We start from the raw sequence: 19076 nt of genomic DNA on the forward strand, positions 1-19076 counted from the left end.
CAGTGTTCCGACGGGCACGGAGGCGACAATGGCGCGACGCAGCACGCGAGTCAACTACATCGACTGGCAGATGCCGGGCGCGTCAGAACGCTGGCGCGTCGAGGAACGCCCGTAGCAGTGGTTCGCATCTCGACGGCAGCGCGCGGTGAGAGGGACGGAAAGCCGCCGGCGCTTGTCAGCACCCAAGGGAAGTACTAGGTGTGCCATTTAGCGTGACATTTTCTACCCGGTGCGCTCGTACCAGTCTAGGCACCATGGTGTGGTTAGCACTCCAAACGCTAAGGTGTGGGCGCACTACACTTCCGCTGGCAGCGGAACGCTGCTTCGGCTCCGCCACAGCCGGTTGAGCAGAGCATGCTATAATGGTGCGTCCACCCGGCTTCTTCGTTTATGCAGCCAAACTCACTCCACGTTTCTGAAGACCTCACCCGCCCTTGCGTGGTCCACAAATGAAGACTAGTACCATGACTGCACGATAACGCCAGCGTATATTTGGCGTTTAAACGGAAAATGCCTTATTATGCGAAGCATACTAGCCGCACAACCACGCTCTTCCTTGCTGCGCCGCGCGCGGGCGCGTAGCTACCATATGACGTCATAACAGCTGCAAAAGCGGAGGCTCAACTGGTGCGCTCGCTTGCGGCCGCGTAGCTACATAGCCGGTTCTCAGCTCGTGCGCTCGCCTGCATGAGTTGTTTCTTCGTCTAGCCGAACCAAATATAGCCAAGCAACAGCAGTTCACCAGGCTAAACAGTGGTTCAACAACTAAAATAAAGGCTAGTATGCTTCGCATCCTAAGCTTAACCTTAGCTAAGCCACAGCCATTTTTTTTTCTAGGGTGAACCTATAGCAGTACCCCTACCTGTTCCATCTCTAATCGCCGAACACCATCACCCCCGCTTTTTTTTTCCTTCTTTCGTCTCCAACCCCCTCGCCCCCTTTTCGTTTTTTGAGCACTCCGAATTCTCTCAGCCCACACTACGCACCTGTTTGTTCTCCTCCTGCTCCCCCACTGAGGATTGGGGAGAGCGAACCACGCGTACATAAACGGTGCCAAGCAAAGCAGTTGCATGAATTGACTAAAACAACTTGCCTTGTCAAAATGCTGGCTACAGCCGACGTTCCGTGTTCGACAACTGTTATTGACTTCAAGTCTCCATCTTCCTGTGAACTTTTGTCTTGTTTTGACATCGTCGCTTCCCATCCTGGCGGCTGCCGACTCTCATAAATGTTTGTGTGTCTACATTTATCAAACTGGTTGTGCCTTCGGCGTAAGAGCACGCGAACACGAACTGAAAGTAAAGAACGAGTCATAGCGACAGCTGTTAAACCATAGCAATAATGTGGCTGCTTCCAGAAGAGGGTTATAGCGCCGAAAAAACACAACACACAGCAAGCGAGACGGGACAGGCGCGTCTCGCTGTCCCGTCTGTCCCGTCTGTTCCATCTGTCCCTGTCCCGTCTCGCTTGCTGTGTGTTGTCTTTTTTCGGCGCTATAACCCTCTTCTGGAAACATGCACCAACTAGCCACCCAACAAGTATTACTCAATGTGGCTGCTCACCACACTTTGAGGAACGGATATTCCTTAGGAGCTCAATAACGACGAAAACAGCACAAGAGATAGTCGAGGCTATTCTTAATAGGCAAGCAGGTGACGTCTGTGTGTGTTCTCTGTTTCGAAATATCAGTGAGAAATGCATTTTCACGATGGTTATGTGCAGGTGAATTATCAGGCCTTTGTGATTGCATTTGAGCAGTTAACAATTCCATAATAAAATTGTGAAAGTCAGTGCTTCTAATTTATTCTCTAAGTCAGTTTCTCGTGCTGGTACGTCTGTCAACGCTTGCCCAGAGAAATTGGTCTCGAACCATCTACCAGAGGTGCACAAGTCGGGGCGTGCCCTGTGTCTTTGTCTATCTACGTCGTAGCCATGCTGTTTTAACCAAGCACTGAGCTCACCGTTCCCAACCCACCGCGGTAGCCCCGCGGCTACGTGGCATCCTGCTGGTGAACTCGAGGTCGCGGTTTCTCCCCCGGCGGCCGCATGCCGATGGGGACAAAATGCCAGAATGCTCGGATACTCAAATTTAGGTGTACGTTAAAGAACCACAGTTATTCAAAATTAATCGCGAGTAGCCCGCTACGACGTGCCTCACAATCATATCCTGGTTTTGGCACGTAATACCTCAGTTTTTCTTAGTCATTCCCACGTTTTGTGTAGACGAACTACAGAAATTCGAGTCCTTACAGTGAGCCATCGCTGGTGCATGCAGAATTTTCGTGCTTTTATGGCCTAGTGTACTGTACGTACGCCCCACTGTTAAATGGAACGCCTGATCAATATTCAACACCATATTCAACAACTACCACTATGTTAAGGCTAGTTGGCGCGTAGCTTAAGAAGGATGTGTGACACAAGGTGAAAATCAACGGAGCAGGTAAGAGGAGGAAGAGACAAAAAGAGCGCTCTCTCTGTCTCTTTCTCCTCTTATTCCTTCCTTTGATTTTGACCTTGCGCCACTCATCCCACGTAATCCAAAACAGCATAACTTGAACGTATCGTCAGAAAAGAGCTTTATGTGACGCGCTAGGTAAACCTACATTGTTATAGGATTATTTCCGAGGCTCTCGTGTCAGAATATAACTGCAATAAAACCCGAAATATTAATTTGGGGTCCCTTTTAGAAGTTGCGAGACCATGCTGTAAGTTATAATTGTTCCGACATGTCTTGGAAGTTTTGACGCGTAGTATTTACGAGTTAAGAATTATGTAACTTTTCTTGATAATATAATTAAGTAAGCTTGTTGATGGGCTCCTTGGTTGACATGTAGCGAAGACAGGGCAAAATGAAACATTCACATCAAAATGAAACACAAAGAGCAGCTTTACACAATGGCGACATCTACCCCTTGTGGTAGCTATATTACCGAAAAGGTAGGTGCTCTGCCCATTGTGGTAGTAAGATAGGCACCCCGTGTGGTAGTAGGTTAGCTGCCACGAGGGGTAGAGCTCATCCTTGTGCTTCTCCTCCATGACTGAGCTTGCGAAATCACGTTTTATTGCGATAGCAGTACTATGGACTATAGACAGGTGCATTTCTGCCATCGGCGTCTCCGTGGGGTTCCGTATAAATTCCAATGGCAATAAAATCGTCGCCCTACGCTGTACGTGCGAGTGAAAACGTGCGAGGGCGATCGCAACGAACGAAAGCGGGGAGGAAGCGCGCAGGCTTCCGTCGCTTCGGGGGGGAGATTAGCGATGGAGGGCGCATTCTACTCCGGACGGATACAGTGACCCGGCCGGGCCATTGTATCTTGAAAGCCATCTGCGACGAGTACAGAGACCCCGCTGCGCTGTGTTTTCGTGACTTAGTTTGCGTTAGTGCGAACGACTGCACGGACGTCGATTCTCTCGCTGCTGCTGCCGCGTTTCCTCACCGCATCGTTTTGACAGCGAATTTCCGCAGTCATCGAGTGAGATGTTTTCATATTTGCTTGGGCGCACGTGACACCATGTTTGCTAATTTAATTAGTATGCCTATGTTTGCGACTTTAAACGACCAATAAAACTTACTTCGTATAGCTGTTTGTCCACTAATTTGCTGTCGCAGTCGATGCTTCACCTTTCTGGCAAAACTGATACTTTTCCTTTTAGGCCGACATTCGACACCAATGGTATTCGTAAGGTAATGAGATGGAAACTTCGGAAGAGCAGAACGTAGTAGAGAATAGGCAAACTCCTTGTGCCTTAACATACGTCAAATACGCCTACGTGATAGCAAGCAGAAAGCCAACCCGCCCTATCACTTTACAACACCTCGAAGTTGATGTAACGTTCCTCCAGCGCACGCCTTGCGTCAGTCATATAGAGAGCGTGTGTGTGGTGACGGAGAGACAAGTGAGGGAAGGGAAGCAAGAGCAGGGTGGTCAACCAGACGCATATAACATTTGCTACCCTACGCGGTAGAGATAAGGTTAAAGATTAACAAGAAATAGAACTCTGAAACCAACATGTGCATTACTGCCGGTCTGAAGTCTGCATACCTCAGTGATTAGCTGTAGTCTAAACGGGCACCTTCGAATGAACTCAGCTAGTATAGTGCCAGTGTCAGAGATGTAGAGTATGGTGTCAGTCAAAGACATGTTTGGATGCGGAGAACATTAGAATTTGTCTGTTTGAGAAGCGGCGCAAAATGAGTTACGTGGTGAAACTTCACAGCCACCTCGCAGCAGGCTAGGGAAGCTTCACATTTTACTGCCGTTTCGTATACTTCTTCATAAACACAAAAACTAGTTTGAGGCATGTTTGCTTACTCAGGCGAAAAAAACACACACACACACAAAACACGCTAGCTTTGGCTGAATGGGCTTCTTTTTCTACGCGCTTTGCTCCGGACACGCCAACAGAAGGTCACGCAGTGCTGTCAACTGATCGGGAACACAATTTTGCTGTGTGCACAAATAGCTGAGTTTCCATCCAAAAGCCACGCTACCTTGTTTATTTCTGGGTATCGCCTACAGGTTCTTGTGACATCACCGTGTTGTTTTTCTTCCGTGAAAGCAATCATCCGGGCAAATAGGTTCTTTGTGAGGTTACGAAAGCGCTGACGAAACTGATGACACGTACGTAGGTGTATCATCCATCGTGTTGCCATTATCACTAGGCAACAACGCATCGGTGCGTGTTAACGTAACTGAAACACGAAGCCTTGACCGCCTTACTTATGAGAGAGATTTTCTCTTCTTTGTTTGTGAGCCTCTCGGCTTTCACAACTGCCAATGAAGAAAGATAGAGCAAATGATAAATGAAAGGTATGGAGGTTAACCAGGACTAAGCCCGGTTGGCTACCCTACACTGGGGAAAGGGAAAAGGGGATTAAAAGATTAAAAGAAGAAAAAGAAGAAGAGAAAGTCCACTGGGGATATCATTCGGTCACTCAGCCCGGATCACAGACGCTGACTCAATCCGGTAGCTTTTAAATATCGCAGCAGCGCTTTTGTGGCCTTTTGCAGCTGCGATATTCGAGGCCATGGTCCCAAGATCTTGTTCAAGGTGAACCGTTTTCTGCCAATTAAGTTTTTCTTCTTCTCTATGGGGCTTACACACATGTCCGAGAAACCGTTTATTGCGACGATATATATATATATATATATATATATATATATATATATATATATATATATATATATATATATATATATATATATATATATATATATATATATATATATATATATATATATATATATATATATATATACATACATATATATATATATATATACATATATATATATATATATATATATATATATATATATATATATATATATATATATATATATATATATATATATATATATATATATATATATCGTCGCAATAAACGGTTTCTCGGACATGTGTTTCCCCGAAGTGCGTACCGTGTGAAATGGGCAGCACGCTCTTGGAGGCACAATTGAGAGACTTAACATCAGCTACGCTGTTCAAACAATTCAAAGACTTCGATTCGCGCATTGCATAATAAATTATTCATGTATAAGATAGCTAAAACTGACAGCGCGGGGCATGTTCCAATGATAATGTTAAGATGACAAATAACATCTTCTTTACACTGTAAAAAAAAAAGCCGTACTCACCGTAGGAGGCTTTCGGAAAAAGTACGTGGACTTGAATGAGCGAGCATTATCATTTGGAAATACCTTGAATGAATAGGCATCAGATAATTTAGATACAGTGCTGCAAGCAATATAGTACAATTTTTTGAGGAATCAGGGGCGCCATCGCAGATCGTTATGCGGCGCGTTCGTTCGGCTACCGGTGAGCGCGATTCGCCGAGGCCGCGCCGACTTGGCCGATTTTGGAGACGTCAAAGTGACGTCACGCTCTTTTCAATCATCTTGCGACCAAGCACGTCTTCTGCTAGGAACCGAACTCGACGGGAGTTGTGAAGTTGGAGCGATCACACCCTCTTTACGAGACTGGCTTCGCATGGCGCGTCCGGTGGATTGGATTAGATCTAAATGGCGGCTGTGGCTGCGGAAGGACACGTTCGGATTCAATCCATAGTCTAATCCGGGAACATGGCGCTTGCGATGGGAACTTCGGTTGTTGCGTTGGCGTTGCTCGAAGAGGAAGGAGAGCTGTTGCTTATGTTGGTTGTGCGGCGAACTAGCGCCCATCATCGGGTGCCGGCGAGCCAGTGGAATGTTGTTTTGGCCTCTTGAAATGTGCGCCACTGTTCCCGTCGCTCTTTCTTTTTTCTCGCTGTGCGTGCCACCACCTAGGGACCACGCAGAGAAACTAATAGTTATAAATTGTAATAGTCATACAAATCACTATTTGAGAACGTGTTTAAGCTTGAGAAGAAAAAAAATACATTTTTATACAAAGATGTCATTCATTGGCAGACGAGAAATATTTCATTTTGTAGAATATTGTCTGCAAACAGACGACAAACTACGGAAGTAAACTTCCGGGGAGTACACCGCTCACCGATTGGCTGCTCTCTCCCTCCCGCTCTCACAAATGTTGCATACTCCCCGTTTTGTGACGTTGCAGCCAACGAACAGAACGCGTATCGAACAAATATCTGCGATCGCTTCCACAGGTGTATCGAAATGTCCCTAAATTAAATTATGGTGCCTTTCATCTCGTTCTCCTTGCTCCCGTGCAGGTGCACATGTGCTTGCTCGCGTGTTTATTTGTCTCTTCGTGCTTCCGTGGAATTTAGTTCCGTGGTGGCGAGTGCCGTGCTTAGCATCGTTGCACTCAAAAGGGACCCCACTTGCCACTGGCCAAGAACATTTGCTATTCATGATCGTATTACCCTTAGTGTTACACTGGCGGGGCTAATGTACGAACATAAGGAACAAAACGCGGACGTAAGTGGCGCAAGCTACCAACTTGTTTATTACTGTTAAAGGACACGCTTATATACAAGGTAATGTGGAGAGGAGGGGCGGAAGGGGGGCACTGCCCCATCTCGTATCTTTACCTTGTCATATATGACACTCAGCGCAATACAATCATGAATGTCCACCAACTAGCCCCGTTCATTGGGTTACTAAATATTTGTAATGTGCAAACTCCGAGGGACGTTTGCCTTGTACGTGAACTTTAGAAATACCACATTTCTTAATATTTTTTTTTTCTAGTGTGATCGCCGCTTTTAGCACAGTTATGTCAGAGGAGTAGCCAGCGTCACAATTAAGTTATCTGCACTGTACGTAGGTTCGCTCGGAAACTGATACCTCTGCGCAATAACCGCTAATAATAGTATTTTTCCAGCGAAGCTGTATATCGCTCGGTTCTCGAAAAAATTACGTGTGTATGTCGAGCTGTGTAGATCGAGAATTTCCACCCATACGTGGGCCGATCCCGAAGACAGTGTAATACCGGGCCGACCGCAACGGAGGTGAAGCAAGCTTTAAGCACTCCACCAACTTGCAAAAATAAGTTTAATATCTTAGGTGCAAATACCACCCGTATCAGATATTAAGCTGATGAGAACAGATACTACAATTTGACCTGCGTCGGCTATGTCTACGTTCGCACTTTTCTAATAGATGCCTTTGGTTGGATCTCATCCATCGATGACAAGTCGATCGTCATAGTGGGAGACTTATACGGCGACCTAGCGCGCCTCGACTGCATGTGGATTGTGTCCTTCATGTTGGAACGGTTTGGAATCGAGTGCTGCACGGATGTCAGTGTGCCGAACACGCGTCACCGCTCTTGAATAGATTTATTTATTTATTTATTTATTTATACAATACTGCAGGCCCAAATGAGGGCCCAAGCAGGAGGGGCAGAATACATAAATATTTGCATATGCACGTGCTTATATATACATACAGACATGAAAAGAAAATACAAAAGCAATGCAACATATGTAAATATTATAAGAAAACAAAAAATGAAAGCGACGACTAATAAGATTAAGAGAAGGTACACTGAAGGAAGGCAACTTGACAAACATTAGAACTGTATCACACGCATATGTGAGCACTGGCAACCACTATCGAGACAGGGGAAAAAAAAAGTACCAGAAGTTGAACGAGCGCTCATTGCAAAATACTGTATAGAATAAGGATGATGTGGAAAGTATTATACAATATTCACGTTTAAAAAAAAAAAGAAGAAAACAGTAACAAGGTTTGCCCATATGGCAATACCCCCAGTATCAAAGACACAAGCGGTCAATAGAATCTGTGTTTATCAATTGTGATAATGGCAGGCTGTTCCAATCTGTTACAGTGCGAGGGAAGAATGAAAACTTGAAAAGGTTAGTTCGGGTGTTATAAGGCGTCAAAGAATCAGCGTGACGATGCCTTGTTCGGCGCGCTGTAAGTGGTTGAACATAAGCCTGCGGCTGGAGGGACAAACAGTTGTTTTTAAGCAAGAAAAGAAATTTCAGTCGTTGTATTTTCCTGCGTAGTTGTAGCGTTTGGATATTATGTTGAATCATTAGGCTAGTAGGAGAGTCACTCAGTCTATATTTAGAAAAAATAAACCTGACAGCTTTACGTTGGACCATCTCTAAAGTGTTAATGTTAATTTTCTTATAGGGATCCCACACAATGCATGCATATTCCAGTTTCGGTCGGATGAGTGAAGTGTAAGCCAGTAATCTAGTACTAGAGGGAGCGTGCTTTAGTTTGTGCCTGAGAAGACAAAGTTTCCTGAAAGACGAGCTACATACGTTAGAAATGTGCCTATTCCAGCTGAGGTCACTCGTTATTGTGATTCCAAGATAGTTATATTCGCTGACCTTGGTTAGTGGTTCCGTGCCGAGGTTATAGACAAACGACATTTTATTAATTTTTTTTGTTATGGACATATAAACAGTTTTTTCTCTGTTCAATTCCATACCCCACCGACTGCACCAGGAAAGAATGTTTTGAAGGTCAGAGTTAAGCATTAATTGATCATCGTGGCAAGTAACCTCGTTAAACAACACACAATCGTCAGCAAACAGTCTAACTTGAACGGGATGAGAAATTTCGTTAGTGATGTCGTTTATGTAAATTAGAAATAGTAAAGGTCCTAGCACGCTACCTTGAGGTACTCCAGAGGTTACTGAAAGTTCGTTAGAAGAGTAATTATCAATTGAAACGAACTGCTTGCGATTAGATAGATAAGCCGCCACCCAGTTAATAATATAGGCTGGAAGATCTATTGACTGTAATTTTTCTATAAGTTTATTGTGAGGTACAAGGTCAAACGCTTTCTTAAAGTCTAAAAATATTACGTCAATTTGGCTTGACTTGTCAAGAGCACTTGCGAAGTTGTGAATAATTGTGGTTAATTGTGTCACAGTAGAAAAACCCTTCCGGAAACCATGCTGATGAGGAGACAGTACGTTGTTGTCATTTAGGAATTTGGTTATTTCATTAGCTATAATATGCTCGATTAACTTGCAACATGATGAAGTTAATGAGATAGGACGATAACTAGTTACTAGGGTTCTGTCACCTTTTTTCGGTATGGGAACGACACGTGCAGTAAGCCAGTCTGTAGGAAGATTAGCCGTAGATAACGAGGAACGGAAGATAACAACAAGAAAAGGGGCTAGCGCTTCAGCATATCTGCGCAGAAAAGCGTTCGGTATGTTGTCTGGTCCTGGAGATGATTTAGCTTTGAGGTTCAGCAGCATCGACACTACACCCGGTTGCGATACAATATCAGAGGTCGAGTTGCATGACATGCGGTTAACGTTTATACCACCATCAAAATTGGAAAAAACACTCTGAAAATAATTATTGAAGTGCTCCGCGATGCGTTGTTTTTCGACAACCACATGGCCCTCGTGAACAATTTGATTAATTGGCTTGGTTTTTGAGCTTAGAAAAGCCCAAAATTTTTGGGGTGCCGTTTGAATGAAATTTGGCAATGTATGGTGAAAATACCAGCGCTTAGCTAGCCGCACTTCTTGGTTTAGCTTATTTTGGATTTCATGAATTGAAGCACGTGAGGCACATCGTCGTCTTAAGCGCTTAACTTTTCTTTTAAGGTGCAAGATCTTTCTCGTTATCCAGGGAGTAGTCTTGGAAGTTTTTTTAGTTCTATTAGGAATAAAGTTGCTAAGGCAGTGGGCGATAATTTCTTTAAATTTATCCCAAAGCACAGTAGTATTGTTACTGTGAAAGTTATCAAAGCATTGCTCAAGATAATCCAAGACACTTTCGTCTCTGGCACGAGAAAAATCTTTAACAGTGGTTGTTTTACATTTTTTAGTGTTAAGCACTCCCAAAGAACAAGAAAAATATACCAGATTATGGTCAGAAATTCCAGGCTCCACCGAAACAAAAAAGTTTTCTAATGAACGACTTACAAAAACGAGGTCAAGTATGGTTCCTGACGTACCATAGGTGCGCGTTGGCTGTCTCACAACCTGGTGAAGATTGTGAGACAGAATGATGTCATGTAAGTAATCTAAGTGTGAATTAATCCCGGTGCAGAGAAACCCATTCTCCCAATCAATATCTGGTAGGTTAAAGTCGCCTATAAGTAGCACTTTATCGCTTGTGAATGAAACCATGTGTTCAAAAAGATTACGAAAAAATTCTGGGCGCGAGTCAGGTGCTCGATAAACTGCAAATAGCAAAAATGATTTATCCCAGCAAGTAAGCTTCATTAACCTTCATTAACCTTTGGCAGGAAAGTGTCTAGTATAGCAGCACCACAGATCGCGGTCTACTACAGTGACCACAAAGCTGCGGTCACTCTGGTAACGAATGAGACACATTAAAGACGATAACACACACGAAGTTACTTGTAAGTGTCTTTATTCAATCAATATAACAATAGTCATATAAATCAATATAGTTGTCAATATTGTTGCGCGAACAAAGGAATAAGAACTGTGGACTATTTACAAGATTTATTTAAAAAGGATAACTGCAGAGCTGGCCGGTTCAGCCGACAGCTCGAGAGCCAGAGAGCGTTCGTCGTCTTCGTCGGGGCGCCCGCGTGTACCGTCCAACTTACACACGCAATATGCATGTATCATTATCCGTGGCGGTAGAAGCACCGTCCTGGGGTGTCTAAATATCGGGGATAACAGGAGAGTAATACGGTTTGAGATGTGCAACACGCAAAACGTCAGTGGAATCCGGGGCAAATGAGGCACTGGTACTGACTGGGGCGATTTCGTACGTAACTAGAGTCACGGCACGCAGCACTCGACATGGGCCTGTGTACCAAGACAGGAGTTTTTCTGAGAGGCCAATGGGACGAGTCGGGGACCACAGGAGTCCAGAGATCCAGGCGAAAAGTGGACGTCTGTGTGTTGGCGATCGTACAAACGCCGTTGCTTTTCTCGGGAGGTCAGGAGGCGAGCGCGGGCAGTTTCGCTTGCTTGGGCTGCTCTGGTGATGGCGTCAAGTGCACACTCGCTGTTCTCTGCTGCGGCGGATGGAAGGGATGCGTCCAGTGGCAATGTGGGTTCTTGGCCGAACAGCAGAAAGACCGGGGAATAACCGGCATTGTCGTGACGCGAAAAATTGTGTGCAAAAGTGACATAGGGTAGGGCAAGGTCCCAATCACTATGGTCTACGAGACGTACTTTGCAAGCATATCTGTTAGGGTGTGATTCAGACGCTCCGTGAGACCATTAGTCTGTGGATGGTAAGACGTAGTCAGCTTGTGCTTGGTTGAGCAGGACTGCATGCAGGATGTCGGCGATGACTTTAGAAAGAAGTGTCCGACCACGGTCAGTGAGCAGTTGGTGTGGAGCGTCATGCTGCAGAATCAAGTCGCATAGAAGAAAATCGGTGACATCTGTGGCGCAGCTCGTTGGAAGAGCTCTGGTGATGGCGCAGCGTGTGGCGTAATCTGTCACCACATCGATCCAGGTGTTGCCAGACGTGGATAGAGGGAAAGGGCCAAGTAAGTCCAAGCCAGTGCGAAAGGACTGCTCCGAAGGAATGTCGAGCGGTTGAAGACACCCGGCAGGGTGCGTCGATGGTGTTTTTCGGCGCTGGCACTTCTCGCACGCCGCAACGTATTTCCGGACGGAGCGGGTGAGGCCTGGCCAAAAGAAACGTCGGCGAATCCGGTCGTAGGTGCGGATGCAGCAATATAGTCACCCCAATACAGCTTCGCTGGTTATCCTTCTTCAGAGAGTGGAAGGTTATTAATTTTTTTCACCTCTATCGACTTGTGGTGAGCGCACTCCACAAGTGCTTCTCCGATGAATAGAAGCCCAACAGCATAGCCACTAAGCAGCCGCGGTTGGTGTTCAAAATTCTATGTCACCTCTTTGTCGTGCGCTAAAGAGCTTAGCTTGTTATCCACGTTCCCAGAGTGGAATGGCTCATGAATTTCTTTTTTGCTACTATGTTATGGACCGTCACTACCACCTGACATATGGTGGAGGTGCTGGGTAGTGCGTTCATGTACCGAACGCCCTCTCAAAGCCGCAATCCAAGCCCGACACCCGAGGACAACGCCAGCGTCGCCAAGGACCAGCAAGCTAGCCGTAGGCAGCAAGGACCGCTACCGGAATACGGGCTTCTACCTGTGAAGACCAAGAAGTCACGGCCACGACAGTAGCTGCAGTGGCAGCGCCAGTGTCGCCAACACCTATCGTGCTGCAGCCGCCCAGGGAGCCACCGACATTCCGCAGATCAACATTTGAGGACCCGGTAAGCTGGCTGGAGTCTTGTGAGAGGGTCCCTACATTGAACAGCTGGAACAGCGACGACCAGCTGCGCCATGTCTTTTTCGAAATTGGAAGACGCCACCAGGTCATGGTCCGAGAATCGAGGAACCACATCGAAAAACTTAACAGAACTTTCAAAACATATTCGAACGCTTGCCACGCGGAAGCGGTGGAGAAGACGCGACATTATGCCCGTCGCGCCCTGTAAACAGAAAAAAACTGCAAGTCTGTTATGGCCGAAGCACGGCAAATAACAACGTTGATAACTGAGCGAGTTTATATTGTAGTGCCGAATGTAATGTCTCTTGTTTCCCGTTCGACGCAGAGGTAAACAATGCTTCTATGGAATTAAGCAATGTACCAGCATAACAACACGTACACACCTACCATCTACGTAGTGAATGCGGCCGGTAGCCTTCGGGAACCGGTACCTAAGTACAGATGTTGTCACAGCGCTGTGTCGCTGCTTGCCGCTTATTCTGTACGCGCCATGTGAAGAGTATATCAAATCGCTACAGGGCCACAACTGAACTATAGAGCGGTTTCCTTTGTCCTAACTGTTTATTTTTTAAGTTCAAGTCCATCGGTAGCGGGTGCACGAATTCGACGGGGCCAGACCTAACCCAACCTTCGCTAAACGTGATCAACATTGGCTCGAACTTTATGGACAAGGCTTGAAAGGACAAAAGCGTGTGCATTTCATCTTCGAAGGTACGTCGGTGCATTTTGAGGCCTGATAATTACATATACAAGCAAATGCACTGTGGCTACCACGTTGTTGGTTCGACGGCCGTTCGCCTGGGGTTCGTTCGAGCGATCATGGTAGGCACGCTGATTTTGTCGGTGTCGTCGGCAAGAGAGCCCGTCGCACTACGACAACTCGCACCCGTCTGTTGCGTCATTGTCGGCCTATTATGATCAAATGATCTCAGACTCTGTGCAGAATAATCGGCCAATCGTTGGCGTCAGCGTCTTGTCGGTCTCGTATCGACCCAGTGTTACCGCGCCTAAAACGGGCACGGGAAATCAGGAACGCGCTGCCGCCACCAGTAAGAGACGACCGACGTTGCAAGAGAACTGCGTCAGGAACGTGATGTTTTTCAGCGAAGCTGCATATGGCTAGCCGGTTCATCCGTCCGTCGCCTGTACGCCCAAAACCCCTCCGGCGCAACCCCATGCGCATGCACAAAAAAGAAAGGAAAGAGAGGCGCGCGATTGGCTGGGGCCAGTAGTGACGTCGTTGCTCTCCAACGCAGCCGAGCGCGTGCGCAGCAGTTTCTCTCCAGCTCCGAAATGGGTAGGCCACACGTCTTACGTAATCCTGAGGAGAAGGCAGCTTTAGATCAGCAACGGCGCGAGCAGAACCGGGAACGGTCTCGTCAACGCCGTGCCGATGCTGCTGCCCGGGCACAAGAACAGGCTCGTGCTACCAAGGATCCGCCAGCCTACCAAGCCGTCAACCGTTTTAGAACCGTTGGGACTAACTCAGTAATAAACACCGCGGCCGCACGTTTCAGCTTCGCTGGTTAACCATCTGCACGGAGTGCTTGGGCGGTGATTTTTTTATATTTTTTTGAAGCGATACTCGAGTGTAACGCAAGGATTTATCGATGAATTTCATAGCCGTCAATGCAAAGTGGTAACTACGTGGTTCACGGTGCAGTCCGGCCGAAGCCCTGGCCGCTTTACGTTTTTAAAGTGAAGTGGCAGTATTACGCTACGCAAATTTTTCGGCTTAGCACCGACGTTGTGCTGTAGTCCAGTGAAGTTCGAACATGGTACATGGCACAATTAAGTGTTAGCTGCAGTGGGCGTCCGTGCGGCTCTTGTTTTTTGGGGGGTACTTTCCATCGATACCTGACCACGCGCCCGCCGTCCCTTCCAAAACATTTCGCGACTAATCCGCTAGGATAGGGCGCATGTTCCATGGCGTCGTGAAAAAGGTGGGTTCAAATAGTATGACAAGAGTGTATTACGAATATAAATGATAGGCCATGACATGTGTGTCATGTACTTCATGAAACAGCCGCCTACGTGTTGGTGCTTTCATGGTCGTTTCGTTAACTTTGTACAGGCGCCCCTAAAACTGCTTCTTATATCATAGATTCCCACAGGGCGTGGGATCTGCCGGTATTTTTTAAGGTTGACTCGTTTTTTTTTTTCTACAGCAAGGTTACCTGTTTTTCCGTGATTTTCGGCACATTTCAAGATTTCAGTTTCTTTTGGCGCAGCCATTTTAACAACGAGGAGTAGGTCACCATTAAAATCATGTGGCTAAAAAATCGCAACCACTTCGATAAAAAAAGGAGTCGTAGCATGACACAGTAGCCAGAGAACACTTTCTTGCATTTCTTTATTTTCTTCACAACACTTCATCCGGACAACGTTCCAGAAATGCGGGAGAACACACACACAGGATGGACAAAGTGCAATTTTTTTCGCTCACTTTCTAGCACACATCAGCGACAAGAAGTGCATCGCACGAACAATAAACTCCGCAAAAGGTCTTACGGAATGTAATTTTCTTTACTTCGGCTCGTTTCATATATTTTCTATTCAGTGCTGGCACACATTGACCAGAAATGAACACAGGAACGACTGCGCAAAGCGAGCGGGTGCATCACGGGAGATCTCGAGCACAGCCGAGTCAGAAGGAACAAGTGCACGAGCTTGAAGGGAGCACTGCTTCATATTTTCGAAATTGTAGAAACTCGACGCTACGATTTTCTCACGTAAAAGGATAACACTTAGCAAGTGTGAAGGCTGGGAAGCACTTGCGAGCTATTTTAATTTGACTCGAAATTCGTTCTCTGAATTCAGACCCGATGCTATCGACGTTATTGTGATGTCATGACAAATCACATTTTCTGCTGGCCTGTAGGAATAAGGTTAAGTGCGATGGCAATTGCCATAGAAAATAAATAAGAGCACTGTGTGTACTTCTTCTGGATGCACGCGGCTGTGGCAGCTGCGACGATCGCCCGAACGGAGCTAGTCAATGTACCGGGACGTCATAAACGATTGAAGGGCTTAGACCCTTATCTCACAAAAATATGGTAAAATCAAGGTCATGTCGAAAAACTCCATAAACCATTCAATTTTCACCGCCCTCCTAAGCCGGATATGCATGCTGCCAAGTCGGGCGTTCTGTTCGCTGAATCCTGGAATGGAACCTTGATTTTATTAGCACAAATATGGAACATTTGGATGTAATCGATCAGAAATGCGTGGTGTTTCTTTCACAGTATCCGAGCCTCAACTTTCAAGAGAACCTGCCCGACTGTGCGCAGAAGGTCATAGGTACAGTCGAATGACAAAGATGAAGTAGAACTAACCGGTGCATTCCCATACTTTGGAAGCGCACTTGTCACATATGCCTCTTGCAATCCCGTCTTTCCGTTGCTTTCAAGTACGGCCGCACACCACACCACGAAGTCACGCGTTTATCAGGCTGTCCTTGGGTGAAACCTTCAGCTTGCGAAAAAACCTTAAGACCACGGAAAAAGCACTTTGTATTGCCTTTGTCCTGAAGGTATTGCAACGTCAGGACCATGTACGTCCCCACGAAATAATGAGCCGATCACGTCAGGCCAGTTTTGCCTGCAAGTGTACCTGTTTTTGCTAATTCTAGGCAGGGACATTCCGCGAGTCCTTTAGCAACTACATACTTAATGTAGTTGCTCTGAATTATTCAAATTGGTGTGGAATTGTTAACGGCGAACGCAAGCAGCCTAGTGTATTAATAAAAGCAGGGTTAGGTTTTTTGCAAGCAAGGATGAAAGTGTCTGCGAACTTGAAATACGTGATTTATAAAGCTTACCGCTCGATTCGCATCATGCCCTAATCAATAATGTTCGAAAGAAAATTATTGAATTATGTCACCGCAAGCGGAAACCTTTCCGTGAAGAATATGAAGGTACAGGCACATTTAGAGACGTAGCGGGAACTCGTTTCATGAGCAACAAACAAGCAAAACCAAGAACCGAATGCGCAGTGTTGCTCTCTACGGGCAGGAGAAAACAATACGCAAAACAGCCATCTCTCATCATCGCCCTGTACCTCGAGCATCAAGGTTCACTCGAGTCCGCGACTGGGGTTCTCCAGCAAAATACTCTTGGATGTGAGGGCTCGGTAAACACATCGGGAGCTCTCTCTCTCTCTCTCTCTCTCTCTCTCTCTCTCTCTCTCTCTCTCTCTCTCTCTCCCTATTTTTGTAGCTGTGAAGCAGGCTGACTTTGATATTTTTAAATGCTTTTTCTTGCCATCATTCGGAAGTGCACACTGATTTTCATTTTCCATCTCTAATGTATTTGAAGTACCACTTCGGAATCTTCAACTACGTGGCCCGTTTTGTCGCGGCTGCAATACTTATTTGGGCCCCGCACGTACCGAAATTGAAGTAATGAACTTGGTTCATTCACGAACGTACAAAACTCGGAAACAGCTCTCGTTCTCTCCAAACTAATGCCAGTAACATTTTTTTTTCCGGCCTCCGCCTTCAACGAACTTGTACTTGGTGCTCCGACTGAATCGCCGGCAATAGCTCGCAGGATATAAAGAAAAATAAAAAACGAAAAAAGTCTGCATAGGAAATACAAATATGTCGTAATATATAAAAATTTAGATCAAACGAGGTATGACTAGAACATCAGGGGCCGCATCGACTTGTTGCTGTTGTAAGGGTAACGCTTTCTCCTAGAGGGGCAGGTTACTTCTCTGCTGCGACGTATAATAACCCGAAGAGAAACAATTCAACACTACAGTAAGTAGTCAAGAAACAGACAAATGCCAGTAGTTCACAAACGCTCACTTTCATGCCAACATTTATTACTAGTCAGTCACCTGCAGTAACCATAGGTTTAGTATTAGCATTGACTGCTGCCTGTTATTGTGATCCACTTTAGCGTATGAAATGTTTAATGAATACCGACCTAGAACTAGCAGAGCTGTTAAAATTACTCTCACCTTTTGAGTTAGGCTGTACTTCTAAATGAGGGCTTCTCTAACGCGAACACAGCCTGCTGGCCTGTCTTATCGTGAGAGTAGGCTCCCAAGGCTTCAAAAATGCAAAATTAAAAGACGGCTGGCAGAGTCGTCCTAAATTTTCCTCACCATTTCACCATAGCGACACCAACTTCTAAAGCGTCTACTCCCGCCTAGGTAATTGGCTTTTGTTAGCATGTTTACGAATAATATTCCAATAATGCCAAAACCGTTTTCCCAATACCAGTCAGCATATTCAGCCAAATGAGTGAGAGTAGAGTTGCGGGACAAAGACTTCGCTTGTTTAACTGAATTACCATTGCTTGTCAATTACACTTTACGCGCGAAAGTGCGTACGTACGTAAATATTACGCTTATAGAAGTTACCTTCGCCGCTTTCATTGTAAGACGTAATAGCAGATAGCCCGCTGGTCTGAATATATTAACTTCGTTTTGGGTACTAAAATTCAAGCTCGTTGTTCTTACTTGCATCTTCACTTAACGAGACAATGTATGTTGAGTGTTTCCGATGGTGTCTACCAGTGTAGCACGAAGAAATGCGTGCGGAGTACCCTTTATATTTGTGCTTGCGTGTATTGCCGTATTCCACGAAAATAGTACGCACGACTGGCAGTCGGAAATTATAGATTTGTCGCTTTACGTGAAAACGTTATATATGTGCATGTCAACAGCAGCTTATTCACCAGTCTCAGACCTGCTTTTTTTCTTTTTCTTTAAACAGGGTACGTTACTCAAAGTTTGCCAGCACTGGCATGATGTCGTTTAGCCATGCCACAGACTCAGGCCTCGAATACCACGTTTTGTTCTCCGGCAGCATTGTGCCCGACTTGATCATTGACGCCCGGATATAATGTAAGCATATAGTGAAAACTAAACTTCTGTGCAAAATCGTTCTTTGACATAATATGGCTGGTTGGAACCTTCAGCCATTCTAATGGTTACAGTGTAGTCAAACGAATCTGTAAGCAAGGAGTTCGGAGCTAAACATGTAGGGGGTGTTGGACGTATACGGGTGCGGGGGGGGGGGGGGGGGGGGGGGGCTCCTTGCAGCTCTAGATGGTGACGATTTTCGTAATTTAGAATATGTAAGATTGAAGAGATTTTTGTAGTTCAGAACAATTACCTCATTTTCTATCCTTGTTCCTTCATGGTCTCGGACAGAACCACTTTGGCATCTATGTAGAACAAGGGGACAGACTAGCTTGATACGTCTGTCTAGCGTGAAGTTCCTTTCACTGGTTTTCATTTTGTCTTTCCTAACGTCATCGCAAGTCAGCGCATGCACTGCGAAAAGATTATGGTGCTCGGTTTCGTTGGTTTCGATGGTTTCCTGCACATATGGGACAAGTGGACGAGACTCGGCCCAACCTCAACGAGGTGACAAACGACCTGGCACGAGGAC

The 19076-nt window shown here is 45.7% G+C and overlaps 1 long non-coding RNA gene and 1 pseudogene across 1 annotated transcript in view; one reads left to right on the forward strand and one right to left on the reverse strand.

The window, feature by feature from the left end:
* Positions 1 to 18566, forward strand: part of LOC135920297 (uncharacterized) — a 29460-nt gene extending 10894 nt beyond the window's left edge. The window contains exon 3 of the long non-coding RNA XR_010570209.2: positions 18396 to 18566. This is a non-coding gene — a long non-coding RNA (uncharacterized lncRNA). The remainder of the gene's footprint in view (positions 1 to 18395) is intronic.
* Positions 7368 to 7546, reverse strand: LOC135920326 (U2 spliceosomal RNA; annotated as a pseudogene).
* Positions 18567 to 19076: the final 510 nt, after the last annotated feature.

The sequence above is a fragment of the Dermacentor albipictus genome, chromosome 10, assembly GCF_038994185.2.
Source record: "Dermacentor albipictus isolate Rhodes 1998 colony chromosome 10, USDA_Dalb.pri_finalv2, whole genome shotgun sequence".
Lineage (NCBI taxonomy): Eukaryota > Metazoa > Arthropoda > Arachnida > Ixodida > Ixodidae > Dermacentor > Dermacentor albipictus.